Here is an 18560-nt window from a genome sequence, read left to right on the forward strand (position 1 = left end):
CAAACCCAACCTACTTTCTAAACTTTGTGTTTGAAATTCTCCTTCCTGGAACCTCTAGCCTAGTCACTGTTTTGTAAACATGTTTGTTTCTGCTTCTGCACCTTGGCCCCCATTGGCCAACCTGTCCCCGAATGTCCAATCCTTTAATTTCTCCAAACTTTTTAAGATTCAGGCAAAAGATATTTTTTTTAATTCACTCATTTACTCAGTCAGTCTTTCAAAAAGGATTTCTTTATGGCCTTTTATCTGCCAGGCTTAATGGCAATCATTGGAGATGTGGTGGCGAATGAAATAGAGTTTCTACCTTCAAGGACATTTGTGCCTAGTGGCAGAAACAGAGAAGAAAAGGCAGTTTCAATACCTCCTACTATGAAAGTGATGACACAGAGGAACATCTAACCCAATCTTAGGTCATCAGGCAAAGGCTCTCAGAGAGGGTGAATCTAAGCTAAGACCTCACCTGCTCTAATCTGGGTCACAGTGATCTTGTAGTCTCCTGCAAGTTTACTGTCCTTATCATTCATTTGACCTTTACTTATGTGGAGCTTTGTACTTTTGTACTGAACACAAGGCATTTTTAAACTTTTAATCTTAGCTTCCCTAGCATAATTTTAATCTTGTTAGTGGCAGAAGGCATAATCTTACATTTCTTTGTCCTCACTCCCCTCCCCCCAATTTAGAACAATGTCTTCCACATTGTCTAGTGAGCACCTGTGTGTTCAGAAGAGCGAATTTCCAGTAGACTATTTTTCACTTGCCTGAATGCTTTTCTTTCTCTCAGTCTTTTCTTCAAAAAATACTTATTGATGTTTATTGTATATCAATACTCACTCTGGGAGCTTGGAATGTTGCAAATGCTATGATAAAATGCGTACAGGATACAAACAGAGTCTAAAGGAGGGACTGATTGCTTCCTTTTTGTTTCACTTAGTTTTCATTTTTAAGGAATAGTTACAACATACGAATTAAAGGTAATTTAATTGCTGTACACAATAGCCATACACATGGCTATACACAATAGCTGTTTTACTCATTTAGTCACCTTTTAGCCTCATCTGTCTTTATATATAAAATATGAATAATTTGAAAATCTATACAGTACTAAATTTTAGTGGGATGATGATGGTGGTGGTGGTGGTGCTAGGGTCAAGATCCAATGTTATTGGAGGAAGCCATTCATTAACATATTTCTCGCTTCTGTTTTGCCAAAGTCTGTTATTCCTCACATCTCTGAGAGTTCTGTTGATGTGTTTTTTGATTTTATGTTTTTCCTAGTCAACCTTTCTATTATGAAGTTTCAAGCCTTTGAACTTTAACAACTTCTGTTCTCGGTGCTATGAAGTTTAAGACTGGGCTCACAAGAGGCTAGGAGCAACATGCAATTCTGTTCTGTACCACTATTTGTATAGACACTTCCTCAAAAAATGTCAAGTTAAAATATTTGGTGGAGAATGCAAAAGCCCATACGTAAGTTGACTTTTATAATAGAACAAAGTGAGAATTTAACTTCATAGGACCACATGACCAGACCATAATTTAGTAACTAGTGGGCTCCCTGATTTTTATAGTGAATTTTCATTGATTTACCTTGGGGAAAAAAAGCTAAAGTTCTACTTAGAGTGACCAATTTTTCTGCTTTGCCTGGTACTGAGGAAATTTCTAGGGCCCAGGATTTTCAGGGCTAGAACTAAGACAGTCCCTGGCAAACTGGGGTGAGTTGTCATCATATATATAAAGGTATACATTAGAGTTATAAAAACAAGTAAATAAAGGGCATTAGGTCTGTGTGGTAAATGTCGTTTTCTATTAATTTTATACTCCATATAAGAACTTAGATATATACATTAATTCAACTTATTTATTTTTATTTTATTGTATTATTTATTTTATTTTGGCAAGGGATAGGTAATTAGGTTTATTTATTTTTAGAGGAGGTACTGGGGATTGAACACAGGACCTGGTGCATATTAATCGTGCGCTCTACCATTTGAACTATACCCTTACCCCGAACTTAGATATATACATTATCTATGTATACATATTATATATGCATCTGTCTATCTATCTACCTATCTATCTATCTCCTTCTAATTTTTCTTTAGTTGAATCATCTTTCAAGCGATGATAATAATAAGCAGTGTGTTTACAGGAATGTTCAGTTGCTTAATTAATACTGGTAAATTGCTTTGGGATCCTTTGATAACAGTACTAAGTAACTGTAAAGGGTTACAACAATATTATTCTTATTTTATTCAGGAGGACTCAGCAGGCACCTTATTGACTGAACACAGAGAAATTATTTTACCATTATTTAAAAACTGTAATTCCCACAGAGGTTCACTAACAATATTTACATAATATGGAACTAGTTCTTAAAAATGAACAAATTGTTCTTTAAAAAAATATCAAAGAGGGAAGGTAAATGATATAAGGCCATTGGACCTAAGGAACAAAACACACGGGCAGGAAGGAGGTAGTTGCACACGTCTGAAATAAATAAAGCCTCCTGGCTTTTGTAATAAAAAAAAAAAAAACTGTTCAGAAAAGGCCCTTTTAGAAAGTGGGATCTATTCTTCTTGTATGCATTCTAGGTAAACATATTTCTGTGAGATGTAATTAGTCTTAGTTACTGAAAATGTCATGTTCTCCATTGATAGATAGAGTAGTTTTTTTTTTTTTTGAGGGCAAAATTGGAAATATTTGAGATAAAAATAAATGGTATTGTTCAAATGGAACATTTTACCATTTTATACTTAAATATTCCTGTGTGTATTTCTTAGGAACAAGGATATTCTCTTACACAGAATGATTATCAAAATCAGAAAATGTACATTAACTTTATCTAATTTAGCGGTCTTATACACATCTTCATCAACTGTCCCAGTAATGTCCTTTATAGCAAATGAGAATAAAATTCTGGTCAGAGATCTAGTTGGGGATTAAATGTTGTGTTTAGCTGTCTTATCTCTTTAGTTCTTAAAAATCAAGAACAATTTCTCAGCCTGTCTTTTCTTCATGACAGTTGTATTTTGAAGAGTACAGGGCAGTTATTCTGTGTGTTATCTCTTACTTTTGGTTTGTCTGATGTTCTTCATGATTAAATTGAGGGTGTGCAGGGTAATACAGAAGTAATGTGACCTCAGTATATCATATCAGGAGGCAAAATGGGACATTTTTAAAGGGCAGTGTTTTATGGGTACATACAACATAACAAGCCTGGGACCAAGGATGAAGTGTAGGACCACTTCAGTGGGCTGGTAGTGGATGATGTGGGGCACCACCCAGATCCACAGCTGCTGCGAATGTTGGCTTCTGAAAGCCCACAGCCAAGTCCCTCTTGTTTTTCCCTCAGCCACGTGAGCTGCCTCTCCCACATTCAACAGCTGATTGAGGTTGGCATAAAAAGGCCTGGACCCTTGTCTCAACTGGGATAACTCAGAAAAATCATGCCAGAGCTTCCTGTAGGAAGACCTGTTGCATCTGCATCTGAGTCCACCTTCTTCCTCTACCTAACCCAGCTGCCATCTCTCAGTCACCTGAGTGGTTCCAGAGATCACGCCCCAGAAAATCTCCTGATCTTTAATCTGAGAGTTTTAGGGTCTTTTCCTCCAGGGAGCCTGACCTCCAACTGGGCCATATTACATATATGAGTTTACTAATCATTACAAGCGTTAAAACAGGCCCATTCCAAGCATATTAAAGTTATTAAAATAACTTTGCATATAAAACCTCTTATAAGAATTTTACCCCAGTGAGAGTCTACCATAGACAGTGATAATCAGAGAACAACCACACCAATGTGTCAACAAGAGAATTTGTTGCTTAGGATCAAGCTTGATCCTTAGCTTTGCATAGTCAGAAGTGTAACTTTGTCAGAGGTGATCCTACTCAGAAAAACTAGTACAGAATAAGAGTAATCTAATTCAGAAAAGGACACACAGCAATTTACAATGAGAAGTGTAATTGCCTAGCAAAATGAAGATTTCTATTGGCTAACTGACACACTCTTAATCTATATGAAAATCTACATGAGAAGCCAAACAGAAATTTACTTGATGACTATGATGAATTATCTGATGTTAATTTATCCGATTTATCATATCTGATCATATTTGCACCATTCAGCCCTGGTGGCACACATCTACAAGTAGACCAGACGTTCATTTCTGCTTACCATGGCGTTCTTGCCCCATACAGTTTACAATATACAACTTAATACTTACAAGACCAGTTCTCCATTGAGGCATCAGAATATTTTTTAAATGCAAACCTGACATGTCACCTCTCTGCCTAAATCCCTCCAATAGCTTCCAATTGCTATTAAGTGAAGATAAATCTCCTTAACCTTGTCCACAAGGGCCTGTGCAACTTAATCAGAAAAAAGAAAAAGATCAATTTTTTGAAAGCCTTGATTTGGGTTACTTCCTCCAGGAAACGAAATCAGCATAAAACACATGAGACTAAGCCTCTGAAAACAACCCGACGCCCAGGGAGGCTGGAGAGTGTGGCCGAGTGAGAGGCGGGTCCAGTAACTTCTCCCTCGGCCACCCCCCATCCCTACCTCTAGATTTATAAAATTATTTAGTGAAGAGAAATTATCAACATAGCAGCAAACGACACTAGTAGTGACCTTGCCTGCCCCAGACCCTACCTGAATCCTCTGTGTTCATACAAACCACAGGATTTGTGACTTACTTCCTTACACAGTCTTGTTCCCAACCTTAGCTCCAGAACTGAAAGGAAGAAGAGGAACTCAGACTGAGTGCCTATAAGGTGGCTGTCATTTTATGTACCTTGTTTCATTTAGTTTTCACAACCCAGTCAGTTGGAGGGAGGGGATCCGCCTTATCCAGGCACTCATTCCCCGAGTCCTTGTTGTGATAAGGTTGTTTGAGGGAACAAAAGTCACCCAAACATGAAAATAATTACTAACCAAACTGACCTATGACAAAATGAGTCTCCTCGTGAACTTCCCTTCTGCTTAACACTAGGGTTTCTCTCTAATAGCGTGCCAAGGTCTCAGGCTCTCTTTCTTTGGCAAGATAAAACTGCGGACCAAGCCCGCTGTGAACAAGCACGTGGGGGAATGGGAATTTTGTTGTGCTGCTTCCTGGTAACAGTGGAAATTTGTGCAACCTCTGGATGGTAGTTTGGCAATTGGTGTGGGCAATGTAAAATGCGCGTTCCCTTCGCCCCACTTCTAGGAATTTGCCCTTAAGTCGACTGGCTCTCATGGGAAGAGATAACTGAGAAGGAAGTTCAATTGTTTCAACTGTTTTCACAAAGTGGAAACTGTTGCAAACAATGGGTTAAAATAGAAAAATGTGAACATCAAAAGATTTCAGAAGACATATCTTTTAAATGCAACTTTCTACATGATTGTGATGTGGTGTAATGTTAAATGAAAACTGAGGGATGTGAACCCATAATATTGTACAATTGTCTCAGAAAAATTATGTTTTAAAAAATCCCTAGTGTGATTCAGCCTTTTGCTCAATCTAAGTATTGCATGGCTGTGGTTGGAACCTCATATTTTTTTCTGATTATCTCTATTGTGGTAAAATACATCTAGAATAAATTTTTTTTCTGTATTCACTATAAAATATTGGCCTTCCCTCTGATATTTACTTTTTTTTTTCTGGTAACAATTATCCTCTAATAGTGAGAAGTTCCTAAATGTTCCCAACTATGAATGAGAAAATTGAGGTTTAGAGAGTCTAAGTAACCAAGACCACAAGACAAAGGATTCAGCTTCTAGTCCAAATTTGGACCCCAAATGTGGTCCTCAGATGTGGTCTTCCTTCCATTGTATAGTGTGACACAGTTGGGACCCTCTGCCCTCTTGACTGTTTGATCTGTCTTGTCCATCACCTCTGAGCATGGGCAGTTTACTTCAAACCATGGAAGATGATTGCCCAGATGGCCAACCTTTCCTCCAGGCTCAGACCACAGTACTGGAGGGACATCTACATTGAGGGTGTGAGTTGGAGACATTCTCCATCTTGCTTGTTCCTCTGGTCCCAGGAACGTGAACAACTAAAAAATAGAAATAAAAAATAAGGAAAGTAGATTGAAAGTAGAAAATAGTAGTTGAGGAGTAGGACCTGCCCTTAGAGTCACTGAATACGGAGGCTGTGAGAAAAGAAAAGACATACCCACCCCAAAAAGATGGGAGGTGTAAGCAAGAAACCTTTCTAACCCCTCTTAGTTCATAGATTTTCTGAGACCTGACATCATCTCTAAAGAATTCATTATAACAATTCAAATAAATTTTAAAGCAGAGTCATAATCACTTATAAGAAATCACCTTTAAAAAAATATATTCTGTATTAAATGGGCTAATAAATTATAGAAGAGGAACCAAATAAAGTATAGGAACTCTGGTGCAGATCCAAAAACCAAACTAAACACACACAACTTATAGTTAAAAATAGGAGTGTCACCATTAAATTTTCTTTTAAAACTGGAAAGTGATTGCTTTTTAATGGTATAATAATTATAAGTACTAGATTCACAAAATATGAATAGACATTCTACAAATAAGTGACTATACTAATTTCCTAGAATGTATTCCAATTATTTTACCTTTTCTTAACCATGAATGTCTTGTTTTATGAGTTGAATTCCACTATTGTGAGGAAAACTGTCTCGGAGGAGTATTCTTTTTCTTACTTGAGAAAATAAAATTTCTGGACTTAGTCCTAAAATTAGGAATGGGAAAGGTGAATGAGATTTAAGGAAAAAAAAACACTTTTTAGTTTTAAAAAGAAAGTCTTTTTAAAATTTAATGTTAATATAATGTTAGTGAATTTCCAATGTCAGTGAACATTACTTTTAGGAGACTGAAGACACCAAATAGAAGTTTTTTTTTTTTTCTGTTTTAATTTGATATTTTAAAATGTTAAACCATATCAAATATAGCATATATTATTACAAAATACTATATAGTGTCTTGCATTTTTCTTTTGTAAAGAGGTTACCATCAATTTTTCTTTAAGAGGTGGAGAAAGGGAATCATGTAACATCTAGCATTTGGACAGTATTTTTCACATATACAATATGTAATGGTCATCAGTACTATTTCCAAACATTCCTGGTTTCTCTCCTTCCTGAAACACCAGAAGACTGCATCTCTTAGCTTTCTTTTATTTGTATGGGGCCATTCGACAACTTCTGGTCAATGAGTTGTGAGCAGAAGTCATACTGAGACCCTCCAATCTTGTCTTTTCCTCTGGCATGAAGATTCGCAATGTTCAAGGTGATATAGCTGCTCCATTGTCTGGACCCTTGAGTGGCCCTGATGAGCAAGCCTCATTGCTGACCTGCAAAGGACATAGAACCCTAGCAATAAATTATTCCTCACCATTTTAAGCCACTAAAATTCTGTGATTGTCCACAGCATTACTTAGCCTTGTCTGACTTATGCACTATGCATTATGTTTTCTATTTGACATAGAAAATCCACTGTATTTCTGTTCATATCAAGAATTTGTAAAAATTAATAGGGAGCAGATAAGAATCAAAGCAGGAAAGATGTGACAGGGACTTTTTCTCTCTTCATGGATGTAAATAGCACCAAAAATTTTCTGTGGATGCTGAGAATCAATTTAACTTGCAGTTGACCAAAAAAAAAAAAAAAAAAAAAGGAAAAGGGTTCCATTCTGAAACATGTGTTTTTGTTATATCACTAATTATTAGTAATAGTGATAGTAACAGCTATCTTGAATTGAGTGTGAATATATTCTGAGTCCTATACTAGGTGTTTAATTTATATTATCCCTTTTTAATTTAATTTAATTTAATTCTAAAAGGTAGCTATTATGCAAATTGAGATGTTTTTCTGTCTTCAGTATTCTTTCCATTACAGCGATGGTGTTTTATGTTTCACAAATGTTTCAGCATACATAATCATTTCAACTTTGCAGCTACTGCAACTATTGTGTTGATATTCACCCATCTTACAGATGAGGAAATAGGACTTCACAGAACTTTATTCATCTGTGCAAGGTCATACAGTAGTAACAGAACCAGGTCTTTGGAATATAAGTCTCATGTGGTTCTTTGTTATACTTTGCAGAGCAATAAATATAGTGCAAAGGGACAGATAGACATAATATATTTTTCACTTTTCCTTAATGCTTTTCTTCAGGTTTCTGATTTACGTAAGTGCTTTTTAACTTTGGGGAAAAAATAGCCTAAACCCTGGAATGCTTTCAACTCTAGGTGATAGTTTGCAGTTTAATCGAGCCAGTTAAAAGTCAAAGCATGCATCAATTAGAAGTCATTGTTTCCAGGTTTATAAAGTGTTTTGCAGAAGGCAGTCTGGTGAGAGTTCTGAACGGATTGTCTTGTGTTTGATTAAATGGTCCAATGAAAGTCCCCTGAAGCTTGTAGAAAAGAGCCTTTCTTTTCAAACAAACAAACTCCATTGCATTTAGCCAGTCTGGGCAAGAGCCCCTTTGAAAGTCTTGGCTATGAGAGAAGGAGCCAGGGGTCAGGAATCTGGCAAGGCTTAGCTCAGGGTCCTTCACCAACCAGGCTGCAATCAAGGTGTCAGCTGGGTCTGCAATCATCTCGAGGGAGGTTCCACTGGGAGAGAATCTGCTTCCAGACAGTTGTGGGCAGGATTCAGTTCCTCATGGGTTGCTGGACTAAATGCCTCAATTCCTTGGTGGCTGTTGACTGGAGACCTTGCTCCGTTTCTTACCACGTGGGCTTCTCCATAAGACAGGGCACAGCACAGCAGCTGGCTTCCATCAGAGTGAGTAAGGAATGCAGGAAGAGAGGATGGGCAAGACGGAAGCCAGAGTCTTTTGTAATCTAATCGTGGAAGTGACATCCCATCATTTTAGCCATGTTCTCTTTTTCAAAACCAAGTCACTAGGTCCAGCCCACACTCAAAAGGAGGGGGTTGTGCAAGACAGGAATACTGGAAGGTGAATATTACTGGCATCATATTAGAAGCTGCCTACCACAGAACTATATCAAAAACTCACTTTTTAGTATTTTAGTAATTGTATATTAACAAAATCAATTTCCTTTATAGACCTAGGTAGTTTATTTTATGCATTTAAAAACACTATTCTGAAAAAGGGTCCATAGATTCCACCAAACTTCCAAAAGGGCATAGAGCTCTAATTTGATTCATTTCAGGTACCTTCAACAACCTAGGAAAATGTGTTTAGAATGGCTTCAACTTAGGAGCTGGAAGTCAAAGCTTTAGCCTGCCCCATGTTATCCTAGTCTGATACCCTAAATTAGTCCATATTACTCATAAAAATAACATGGCACATTTGAAAATATAAATTTGCTATAGAATACACTATAAGCTATTTTGAATGAGTATGTGTGTTGGTGGGAGGGAGGCATACAGGCCTCTGTCAGACATGTCTGACCACAATTACAACCTCCAGAGCTCATGTATGCCAATTGTCATTTGAGCCTCAAAATGACCATATGCTACAGGAGGAACTGATTTCCCCAAGAATACACTAATTTCCAGACTACACAGTGATTTTTCTGCTATCAAGCTATGTATGAGAAAGCAGAGATTGTAAAAAGAGAAGTGATGTTATGATTCTTCCCTTTGTCATGTGTCACCTGCTCTTGGTGAAACTAAAGATAATGGTTGGCATCTCTGAATTACATTTTCTGCAAGCACAGTACCAACTTTGTGTATTGTCTTAATAGTCTAAAAGTTAAAGGGATTTTATAAAATCTCCAATATTCAGACAGAAGATAAATTTGTCAACAATAATTGGGAATGATTCTCTTATTCAACCTGCCCAGTAAGTTTTCTCCCCAGTCAAATGCGTCAAATTCCAAAAGCCGTACTACAGGGAGGTGATTTTCCTCATAGTTCTCTAATCCTAAATAAGTGCCCAGTATTGTCAGTTATTTTAGGTTTTCCAAGATAAGTCAGGCAAGTTTTTCATGTATGCCGCAGAGTTTTTTTTGTTTTGTTTTTGTTTGTTTGTTTGTTTGTTTTTGTAGCTTTTCCAAATGTGAATCCCTCTCAAGTCTCTAGAGTCGAGTTAGGGTGAAAAGCAAAAAGGTTAAGGAACCTGGTGGCTTCTAGATCCCACAGCTACTAACTAAGCAACTTGGTCAGCCAATCCATTTTGTTGACCACATTTTCCTACTCTGCAAAATGTTTCAAAAAAATAATTGTAGTGATCCCTAAGCCCCTTCCACTTCTAACATTCACACTGCATAGTGAAGTATCAAGAAAAACTCTGACGACATTAAGGACACGTGCCTAAAGTGGCAACACTAAAGAGCAGCCTGAATTAGCTTTGGGCAGAGAATAGGGAGTGGGGTGAGGCTGCGAAGGGAGGGGCGCGGTGCCTCCCGGCGCAACGCCGCCCGGGCCAATCAGGAACTCACTAGGCACAAGTGGGTGGGGCTGGGGGGGGCCGGCGTTGACGACAGAAGGCTACTTCCGGCTGTGGTGCGTATGACGTCAGGGCCGAGTCGGACCGGCCCAGCCACCGAGAAGCCGAGGAGGGAGGGCTCGCGAGAGTTCAGGAGGGCCGCCCCGAGATTCCGGCGCGGCGGCCGGTCCCACCTCCCGGGGGCGGGGCGAGGGCGGAGCGGGCAGAAGGGAGCGGACGGGCGCCGGGCCGGCTGCGGTCCGTGTGGAGGCTGAGCCGGCCGCGGGCGCGACCGGAGGCAGGTGAGTGCGCGGATGCGGCGTTCCGCGGCGGCGGGAGCCGGGGCCGTGGCTGGCCGCGCCAGCGCCAACTCCGCGAGCGGGAGCGGGAGGAGAGCTTACGTGCCTTCGGGTGTCCAGGGAAAGCCGGGCTAATTTCGGGGCTGGAAATGTCTCCGGGGAAGCTCCGGCGGCGGCCTTGGCCCTCTTGTTCCGCGGGCTGATGCTGGCCCCGGGTGTCCGGAGAGGTGGCCTCGAGCCCGAGGAGGCATCTTTGTCCTTCCCGGCTTCTTTCCCCTTCCACCCCTCGGCCCCCGAGCGCCGCGCTCCGGGTTCTGGCTGGGCTTCATAAACAATAACAAACGTCGCGGATCCTCTCCCGTGTCCCCTGCTCTCCCGTCCCGTGCCCTCCAGCCGATGCCGCCGAGGGGGAGGATTCTGGGCATGGCTCTGAAATTGTGGGGGCTGTTTGTGTACCATTCCTAAAAACTGATGCGTCAGATTGCTAAACATTTCTCAGATAGACACAGTAAAGCCGCCCAGCTCCCTGAAGCCACGGAATGTTCAAAACCGGTCTCCAAACCTGCCCCCACCACGGGAACCCTGGACCCTTCTTTTCAACATCTTTCCCCCCACCCCACTCCCTTTTTTCCCACCTTTGCCTCCGGGGACAAACGAGTGGTCGGTTGTTCCGTATGGGAATAGGAAAGCTTGTGCCCGATTGAGTAAGACACATTTCACCTTTAAAAAGTTGTCAGGTTAATAGGAAAGGAGCAAACTTTATTTTTCAAAACCAGTGACCCTCCGTTTACTGATGCCGCGTTTGTTTTGTGGAATCGCTTTTCGGGTTGTAAGTTTGGAGGAAAGATATTAAAAAAAAAAAAAAATGGGGAGTGGGGCAGGGAGAGCTGGTGGTGCTGGAGCAGTTGGCTCGTCCAGAAAGTGTGATGTCGTTCCTCACTTGATGAAACGCAGAAGCAACGCTCTTGTACATTTCACGCAACTTGTGATAAGTTTTGACAGAAGCCAGTTGCTTGGAAAAGGTGGCCCGAGTATTAACTTTACTACTACTAAAATTTGAGGAAACAACTTTATGTGTTTTTAATGTATGCCTCCTGGCTGTAAGATGGAAGTGAGATTTTGTCTTTTAGGGACTGAGTGGAGTGGGGGCTTAAACTTGTCCGGTCTCCCTACTTTAAGGGAGGGTCTATTGTTTAAGCCCAGTTTTGCTTATCCAGGGCAGATCTTTGAAAGTTCTTTGTCTCAATCGTAGATGTATATAAGATACTGTAAACCTCTTTGTGTTTGGCCTTTCTTTGTATGCCTCAGGATATATAAAACAATTAAGTTTATTATACTCTCTACCCCTGAGAGGTATTGTATGTGAATTGGTCACTCTTGTGACTATTTGAGGGGAGAGAAATTAGTCCAAAATAGGATGTTAAATTATGATGACATTTGTTCATTGCCTAGGTTCATCAAAGTACTTTTATGTAAAGAACCTTCATCTCAAAGGATGGACACAATGAGATCAATGGATAAATACAATGGATTAAAAATTTATTTTGTTTCGATCTGGTCTATCTCTGTGGTACTCTCCTTGTTAAGATGGCTGATAACGTTTCCCATTTGGTTGGGATATGTTTAGAATGAGAAACAAACTGGGTGTGTTAATGTGCTCCTTTGAAAGGCCCTGCCACTGGGAAATGAAAAAAAAATTAGACTTAGAAAAACTACATTAAATGGGTGCAATTCTTTTTGAGCCTTTTGTTTTTGAGTTTGTTTTAAAATAAATCAAAGAATAGAGACCAGGGATCTTGGTGCAAATAAAAAGATGTCCTCAGCAGTTTTACGCTGAAAACATTAATTTCAAAAGGTAGGACACTATTTAAAAAAAAAAAAAAAGGAAAAATTGTACTTTGTAGAAAGTGGTAACAAAGCCATGGAGTCAATTCAGCCATTTGTTTTCAGAAAAGTTCTGTCCTTTCAAAGTAAGGGCAACATCATTATGTTAGTAAAGTTGAATAACACTTTAAAAAGTGTTTTGCCAGTGATCTGAGATAAGCTGGAAGGGTTTTTTTGCATGTGTGTGGCACTTTTTTGAGTGAGAAAAGAGGGCACAAATCAGAGCTGGAAAGATTTGCATCTCAATGTAATGTTAAAATGATTTTATTTTACATAAACAGTGGAGGGTCAATCAAGCAAGCATATTGTCCTCTAGCACCCCCAAGATTACATTAAAATCAGCAGATGGGCAAGTTATGATTAGGTAGACTTAACATATGCAGAAATTATGCTACTGTATTTTTATATTAAAAGCACCATAGACTTTTTGAATGAAATAATGGAAGTAAGCTTTTAAAGCATAAGAAATTAAAAAATAGTAATTTAAAAAGATAACCTCAGTCAGTAGTTTAAAAATAATAAGTGAATCCTTCTTTTCCTCCCCTCCACCCCCCAAATGTTCCAGTCTTCAGAGACTATTTAGCAAGGTATGCCCAGTGCTTCAGCGCACTGATTACATAAAGCTCCTGTCTGCAGGTAAAGTTTTGCTAATTGACAGGGCATTATTATTCAGAACCTTTAGAGAGAAGGAGCTGAAGGGCAGCCATGAACAGTATTTGCTGCCAGGTATACTCAGATGAGCTGTGGTCTCTATCCTCAAGGAGATAAAAGCTAATGGAGGGAAATATACCCAGATAACTAAAATACACAGTGCATTTTGTGGAGAAGCCAAGGAGGGAGGGATTAAATTCTGCCAGACCAATTAAGGAAGGCTTTCAGCAAGGAAAGGCATTTGTGTATGATTTAGTCATGTGGTAATTAAAATAAGCAGCCACTTTATGTAATGCTGCTTGCTGCTAAACCCTTACAGTACTGATTTACCTGGGTTTGATCCTTACAACAGTTGTATGGAGGAGGTGTTTTTATTCCCATTTGGCAGACAGGGTAACTGAGGTACCTAGAAAGTGGTAAAGCGAGGATTCCCGCCCAGGCATTTTGCCTTACTATACCTGTCTCTGTGCTTCACCACTCTCCTTATTTTCTGTTCCACCTCTGATGGTCTTTGTCAAGTCTGTAGTTTCAAAGATGTGATGTGAGAAAATATATTCCTCTGGCACCTAAATGTAGGGCTCTATTTTCTAGAAAGAGCTTCTAAATAATGAAAACCCAGGTTAATAATTTATTTTTGGCATTTTAGATATTTCACTTTTGGAAGTTGCTTTTGGGGCAAGTTAAATGTAATCATTGAGTGGGACTTCTGAGAAATTTGATTTATTATCTAGCACCGTACCCATAAGGATTTAGAAGTAAGAAGTTATAACTATATTAACTCCTTTACCTAATGGAATGTTTGAATCATGGTATATTTTGGCTTGTAATTTTTTTTTTTAAACCACTTGGCACTGGATATTTTTTGGATTGAATTGTGAGGTTGGAATTTAGTTAATGATTGGATTTCAGTCTCAGCCCTTTTAGTTTTTATGTCCATAAGCAGCTAAATTTATAATGGCTGAATGAGTGTTTTGGCTAGAGTGTTGTATGTGTATAAAGTGAGAGAAGTCCAGTCACTGATACTTTATGTTTGGGCAACTTTGGAAGCTCTTTGGGACTGTGAAATGAAAGGTGCTGTAGAAATGCACTGGGTCCGGTAGAAGTCTACTTAGTAAATGCTTTGTTGAATGAATGGTCCTGCTCAGTTTGTCCATGAAGTTTTAGGAATAGGACACTTTTGTTATTGGTTATCTAAGTACTGAAATCACAATAAACTCAGGTTTGTCTAGGCAGTGGATGGGGTACTGTCTGTCCTTACCTGCCTAGCAAGACGCAGACCCTGGTGGACCTACCTCGTGGCTTTAGGTAGAGCTGCAGAGAAACAGTCTTTGTGAATGAATTTAGTAAGTGTCGTCTTCTGTGAGTGGCACAGGTCCTAGAAAACCTTGATCAGCTTAAAGCCTAATGGGAAAGGTAGCAGAACTGAAGCCAGGATTTAGAGCCCATGTATTTACATTTCATTACCATAAGATAAAAATGGCAAAACACGTTTTTAAAAAAGGTATTTTTTCCACTCAGCTTAAATCAATAGTGATGGTACATTATTTCCATTTACGACCCCTGATTGACAAAATTTTCAGGATGATCAGCCCATAATTTCAGGGAGATGCTTTTAAGTCCACTGTGCTTTGTTATTTAAAAAAAAAGTTACATGTTCCTCTAAGTACAGGTTTTGTTTTGAAAGGCTATTCTCAGTAAAAAGGAGTGTGAGCTGGGAAAAGTCAAAGGGAAACCAAGCATCCTCTCACCTCCTTGCTGATAGATTTGGGGGGGCACCTTTTCCCATTATAGGCTAGTGTTTGTCTCCATTGAAAATCTGCTGAGACAGGTAGCCGCCCTAAGACCTTAGCAGTTACAGGGCAGATGGTGAGCCACTCATTCACACCGATGTTGTGTAAAATCAAAAAGGCCTCAAACTTTTGCAGTTTGTCTGTGGCTTATGATAATAGTACCTGTATTATGCTCAGCTTTTAAATTCTTAAAGAAGCGCCTTGCTTTTCCCTGAACTAACACCAGACCAGTTGACAACCCAAACCGATGCAGATTCCCTGGCCACACATACGGAAGGCTTCCTGTTTCCCTTGTCCTTTGCTGATTCTTACTGATTCCAGGGGTGTAGACTTTTCACCTGTTTACATGGTATGTAAGCCGCTGATCCCGTGCGCAAAGGTAGCATCTGTTGTTTTTTCACCTTTTACAGTTACTTGCCGTCTCTCTTGTCTCATTCCAGTGGGGATTCTATTCCCCTTCGTCCTAATTTTGGAACACTTACTGCTTTTGCAGTTACCGAGTATGTTGGAGTTAATAATGGTTAACACCTCAAAATCAACCACAGGTACAACTACTTCCCCAGAATACAGAACAAGATGGCAGAGACTTAAAGGACTATGCCTGATTGCTAATACCATCGATTTTGGGCAAGCAGAGTTGTTCCATCTTTGCTGTACAGCCTCACTTTCATTCTGTCTATGCAAATTTAGAAAATTGAAAGTTTGGAATCAGAGAAGCTTCTGTACACATCAATAAGTGCCTTTTTTTTTTTTTTCTTCCCAGTCCTGCTCTCTGTCCATACAGTCATTGCACTTCTGCTTTTATGACTTGGAGATTCTGGCTACGCTTCTCTAGATTCTTCAGCGGTGCAGGAGACACGGTAAGTGATGTGTGAGTTTATTATGAAAAATGCTCTGTGTAATCTGTATTTCTCAAACACTGTCCCGCCACACAGTGGTGTGTAGCCTCAGCTCTCTGTACATCACCTTCCCAGCTGACATGTTCTTGGCTCCTTTTTCTTCCTGAATGTCACCGATCAGGGTACAGGTCTAATAATAACGTTATCAGCAACAGTAATCGTTTACTTAACACTTACTATCTACCAGATACAGTGCTAAGTACTTTATATAAATATCTCATTTAATCCCCACGGCAACCCTCTGAGTTATCATCTCTGCTTACAAATGAGGAAACTGGAGCCTAGTAAAGTGAAGGGCCTAGGGCCGCTCTGGGTTAAGTGGCGGAGTTGGAAACTGGTCCCTGAGGTCTGGGTTTCCTTTCTCTTATATTGCTTAATTTTATTACAAAACTTCTCCTTTGCTATTTAATTTACCTCCTTCTTCTAGTCCAGCCTGAATTTTCTATCTTCCCTCTTTCCCCTCCTTTTTTAGGAATTATTTACAGTTTTGCTGTAAATCACAAATTCTCTTGGAAAAAGTGTACAGAAACATTTCAGCTCTATTCAGATTTCCTGTAGAGGGGACTTGCTCTTGGAGACAGCTACTGTAAAAATAATACTGGTAACAACCTTATATTTGTACTGTGCTTTAGAGCTTTGTAAGGCATTTTTACACATTTCTCACTTACTCCTCAAAGCAAACTTAAATTCGGGTCTTTAGATTAAAAGCTGCCACAGGCAGTTTGCTAAGCTGATATCTGAGTAGTAGTCTTGCCCTGAGTAGTCTTAATGCCAAAACAAATGATGTGATCAAATGTTCTGACTTTACTCGAGCCAGTTAGGAGCAGGTGTATATATCATGGCAGCACACTGTTTTCTTAAAACATGTTGTAGTTTTGAGCTTCCTTTTTGGCCAAAATTGAGAAGTTGGAACTTTAGTTCTGCATTTTTAAATCATATAATGTTTTAAGTCCTCAGTTCTTGTGATTGAGGTGAATGGTAGTTAGATTGCCGTCTACCTCATTCTGCACGAAACTGTTGCATTTAACTAAACTAATTATAATGAAGGAATGGGCTGGAGAGAGGAGAGGTATTATTTCAAACGTGAAATGAAAGAATTGGGGGTTCTAACAAGGGCTTGATGAGATGTCTTACATTAGCCCTGTTGAAGGAAGTCGGTTGTAAACTTTAAAGAATGGATAAGCTACAAGTATTCACCTCTAGAAAGTTGTGTTATTTGAGGGACCAGAGAGTTTATTTAAGGATCCATTTTAAAAATATCTTGTGCCAGTATCTTGTTTTATGCCATTTCGTTTTTACTGAGCTGTGGACCTTTTCACTTGTTAAGCACTTGCCCATTGACTAGTCCCCATTATGGAAACACCACGCCATGTTTACCCTTCGTATCTTTTCTGTATTTGTCAGCAGGGGCTGGTTGCCTGCTTTTTAACACTAGGGAGTTGCCTTTGTTGTGTTTTTACAATAGAGATCCATTTCATTTGGGCGCATCTTTCAAATCTGGTTAAGGGTATTCTCCATATGTCCACTATTAATCTCGCCAAACAGAATAGACTTTCTGTTTTTGTGGCCAGAGTGGAAAAATTTCAGTCTTCTGAATTGTATGTATTTGACCCACTGATACTCTTATTACTAGCAAATCCGAAAGGAATCACAGACTCAGAATATTTTAATGAGATTAAGCATCCCAGTTCAATATTTATCAGCTATTTTCTGGGCAACTGTGTTAGGTACCATGGCAAGAGAGAGACGAGTAAAATGTATTGCGCTTTTACTTAGAAAGGTTCAATCCGGGAAGAGACATAATGTATGGGTGCAAATAACTATAATTCAAGCAGAAAGTAGTAAGCAAGTAACAGGGCACGGTGGGAGCAGAGGAAGGAAAGACTGCTGGCTGGAGAGATTAGGGAGGCTTCCTATATTAAGGTGAAATAGGAATCGACCATTTATGAGTGAAGGACACTCCAGGCAGAGAGAGATTAGCGTGAGTTGGAAATATCTCTGCAACACCTGAGAAATTATATGTTAATTATTTACTTCTTTCTCCGCCCTATTGGATTTGAGCCCGTTCAGCTTAGAGAACAGGTGTTTTTCAGCTTTTCATTCTCTGCATCATCAACTGCTCAGCCCGGTACAGTTAAAATTGTGCTTTAGTAAGAGTTCAGTATCAGTGGTGCATATGGAATGGACTCAAGGGAAGAGGGAGCAGAAGTGAGAAGACCAACGAAGAGGCTACTTTAATCTAGCAGATCGATAACGAAGTTCTAAACCAGGTGGACTGGGACAGAGAGGCTTGGATGGATGGGTGTTGCCTCTTCATGTTGAGACGTCGGGAGTTCTTTGACTCTGAAGTACCTATGTGGTACAGGTCGTGCACCAGGAGATGCAGTGATGGAGAGACGTGGTACCGCTCCAGAAGGCAGGCAGGCAAGCAGGCAGGCAGGCAACTACAGAGCTGCTCACAGGTTTAGAAATCACTGCGATGGCACGGAGCTGCTGTAACGGAGGAGCACTGAGGGAGCACCTGAGGAAGGGGAGCATCTATTGGGGAGAATCAAAGCAGCTTTCCAGGGAGGTGGTAGTGTTTGAGCTTAGACTTGAAGGGTGAGTAGGAGTTTTTCAGGCCAGCAAGCAGCAGGAAGACATTATGACATAGAACGTAAGTGA

At 39.8% G+C, this 18560-nt stretch overlaps 1 protein-coding gene across 3 annotated transcripts in view; it reads left to right on the plus strand.

Moving 5' to 3' along the window:
* The window catches only part of STK38L (serine/threonine kinase 38 like), an 82468-nt gene that overhangs the window by 4289 nt on the left and 59619 nt on the right, over positions 1 to 18560 (plus strand). The window contains exons 1-2 of one of the 3 annotated variants that reach the window (XM_074357331.1): positions 10539 to 10675; positions 15761 to 15857. The gene's annotated coding sequence lies outside the window, so the exon portion shown is untranslated. Of the gene's footprint in view, positions 1 to 10538; positions 10676 to 15760; positions 15858 to 16368; positions 16498 to 18560 lie in introns of those variants that run through there. The other 2 variants (XM_010946550.3, XM_074357332.1) reach the window with 2 other exon arrangements.

Source organism: Camelus bactrianus, chromosome 34 (assembly GCF_048773025.1).
Source record: "Camelus bactrianus isolate YW-2024 breed Bactrian camel chromosome 34, ASM4877302v1, whole genome shotgun sequence".
NCBI lineage: Eukaryota > Metazoa > Chordata > Mammalia > Artiodactyla > Camelidae > Camelus > Camelus bactrianus.